The sequence below is a fragment of the Fukomys damarensis genome, unplaced genomic scaffold (assembly GCF_012274545.1).
Source record: "Fukomys damarensis isolate Sample0158 unplaced genomic scaffold, DMR_v1.0_HiC HiC_scaffold_13, whole genome shotgun sequence".
NCBI classification, from domain to species: Eukaryota; Metazoa; Chordata; class Mammalia; order Rodentia; family Bathyergidae; genus Fukomys; species Fukomys damarensis.
This window is the reverse complement of record NW_022900925.1, coordinates 37,926,079-37,928,896: the sequence shown is the minus strand read 5'-3', so window position 1 is coordinate 37,928,896 and position 2,818 is coordinate 37,926,079. Positions and strand designations below refer to the sequence as shown.

Sequence of the window (2,818 nt, the reverse complement as noted above, 5' to 3'; positions counted from 1 at the left end):
TCCCATGCCCTGTCAGTTACCCTGGAGCATGGAGGGGCGGGGCGAAGGTGGAGATCCGGATCCGGAGCGGCTGAAAGGCGGAAGTGGAGGCCGGAGCCTGGGACACCGCCGGGGGGGAGAGGAGCGGAGTCGGCCCGAGCCCCCACCCCACAGGACGCCGCCGCCCCGGAGCCTCGGTGAGTGTGCCCGTCCCGGGATCAGAGTCTCGCCTGCGCTGAAGCATCTTCGGAGCCGCCTCTTCCTCCCGCCCAGTCCCGGCTTAGGGGGTATTGACCCCTCCCCCGACCCGTAGCCCCCTCTTTAGGCGCTCCCTCGGCATCGGGCCAAAGGGGGAGCCCCTCTTTACTTCGCTAGCCTGTCAGGCGGGAACCTGGGGAACTTCCGCGGCCCGCCCCGGCCTCTCCAGCCCGGTGGTGGAGAGAGGGACCCCAAGTTCCTCTTCCCCTGCTCCCGGAATGTGAGGGGCTCCGCCAGGTGCGAAGGAGCCTGTCTCCCTTCTCCTTTAGAAGTGTCAGGGAGTGCTGTCTGTCCACGCTTTTCCTCTCGGCGTCCCATCCGAAACAGTTGTCTCCTCCAGCCCCGGAGAATTTTTATCTCGCTTTCCTTCGGGCGGCGGGTGGCGGGCGGGGGAGGGGTCTGGGCAAGTCGGATCCACAGCTCCGAAGTTTGCTCCCCAGCTCCTCGCTTCCAGTCCTTCCCAAGCCAGGACCTTGGCGGAGTTTGAAATCGGGTTACTGAGTAGGGACTAGCTGTCTTCTTGTTTCCTCTCCTGTTCCCCAGCCCTGTCCTCTGGTTCTGTTGTTTTTTCCATATCTTTCTTCCTGCCTCTGAAGAATTTAGCTGAGGCTTGCTCAATCTTAGCTCTAGATCACGGATCCGGGTGGATCTGCTCATTCATTATCTTCTCTCCTCCTCCTCCCCCTTCCCCCCCAGCTCAGGCTCAGTCCTGCCCTCCCAGAGCACGTGAGTGGTTTCCAAGCCGCCTCTGAGGACTGCTGACCTGTAGGGATGAGAATCAGCCCGAGCATGAAGACGCTGGGGTCAGGGGCACCTCTTTCCTACCCCCACGTTTGCCACCCTGAACAGCAGTTCCCGCCACACCAAGGTCTCCGGTTCATTCTGGCTTGGACTTGTTGCAGAGGAATAAGTTGAGATCCCAGTGGGCCCTCTGCACTCTTAATGTGCTAATATTTTGGCTGCAGGAGTTCACATACATGCAGGGAGTGCTGGCCCCCAACTCAGGACACTTGGGCCTTAGGCACTGCTTGGAACATAAGTGTGTGAAATGGCTGCTGTCTCAGACCAAGCTGGAAGGCTTTTTCATTAAGTGAGCAAAGTACAGGCCTGAGACTGTGCCTTAATGAGGAGTAGCCTGGCTCTGAGGCCAGGACTGACCCTTGCTATCTGTGGGGAGGAAGGGAAGGAAAACTGTGCAAACTTTGGGAGTTTCTGTAGCTCTTCAGCGTCTCGGGCCACTTTAACTTGAGCTCTTGGACGCAGCTTATGAAAGCTAAAGTTTTGCTTTGAGAGCTTTTTGACTACATCTGCACAGCTGCTAGTGTCTGATTCCTGCGATTTGCTGCTGTTGTTTTTTTGTTGTTGTTTTGTGGGAGTTTTGGGGGTTTTTTTGGTACCAGGAATCAAACTTGGAACCTTGGGCTTGCAAGGCTGGCCGCGGAACCACTGAGCTAAATCCTAGGCCTGATTTGCTGTTGTTTTTTAATTTACATTTTGGGGAGGGGACCAGGGATCGAACTTGGGTCCTTGCGCTTGTAAGGCAGGCGGCAGAGCCGCTGAGCTAATCCTGGCCCATTGTTGTTTTTGAGACAGGATCTGGCTGTGTAGCCCAGGCTGGCCTTGAACTCTCAGCAACCCTGCCTCAGCCTCCCAAGTGCTGGAATTACAGGTGTGCGCCATCACACCTGGCTCTGATTACTGTAACATTTTGAGAGCCAGACCTGTGATGCACTTATCTCCCTTTATAATGGACAGCAGTAGAAAACGGAAAGCCCTGCCTGGGGTCACTGGCTGGATCGCAAGCTCTCTATCTGTGTGGCCACCCCGTCCTCAGATCTGGGCAGTGTGTGCCTGAGGGGCGTGGTCACTGCTCTCTGCAAGGCTTAGCTCTTCAGGAGAGGACTGTGATTCAGGGTGCGCCTCAGGAGTCCTGGGATGAGGCAGGCCGGCTTCAGGGGGACTCTTCCTGCCTTTGTGTGGACAAACCCTCCGGCTCCAAAACAAGCTTTAGGAGGAGAAGCAAGGCAATCAGAGCCCAGGAGGCGATGCAGCTTCTGGCATTCAGAAATTACAGGGTCCCAGTGGGCAGAGGTGTGGCACCGCTCCAAAGGGCAAGCTGGGGCTCTGATGGGTGTCTTCTGCCTTCCTGCTGCAGGAGGGCCGCACCAGCTTGTAATGCTTACAAGTTGCAAAGTAGCACAATTCTCTGCACCCACATTACTCCCAAGGGTTCCGATGGCAGTGGTTGAGTTTGTATCTGCACTGCAGAGACGGTCTTGGGGGCCTGGGCGCCAAGACTGTGCAGTTAGAGGATCAGGCCAGGCCTGGGACTGGGCCGGGTGTAAGCCCCTCCTCCACACCCTGCTCCCATCTGGCCTCCTGTTGCTCCAGTAAATGAATGGATGAGCAGGGCGTGTGTGGAAGGGCACAGTGAGGCCCCTTGCCGCCCAGCTTCCTGGGCACTGGACTCTGCCTTGGCTTCGGTGTCCCTCCCTGTGTCTACCCCACGTCCGCTCCCCTGCCTCTGCTTCCGGAGGCCATGAGGGAGCCGTAGGCCAGGCCTCTCCAGGCCGGCACTTGC

At 57.8% G+C, this 2,818-nt stretch overlaps 1 protein-coding gene across 2 annotated transcripts in view; it reads left to right on the top strand.

The window, feature by feature from the left end:
- The first annotated feature begins 97 nt into the window (after positions 1-97).
- The window catches only part of Rab5c (RAB5C, member RAS oncogene family), a 13,430-nt gene continuing 10,709 nt past the window's right edge, over positions 98-2,818 (top strand). Inside the window, exon 1 of one of the 2 annotated variants that reach the window (XM_010635500.3) lies at positions 98-176. The gene's annotated coding sequence lies outside the window, so the exon portion shown is untranslated. Of the gene's footprint in view, positions 177-273; positions 475-2,818 lie in introns of those variants that run through there. The other variant, XM_010635501.3, reaches the window with a different exon arrangement.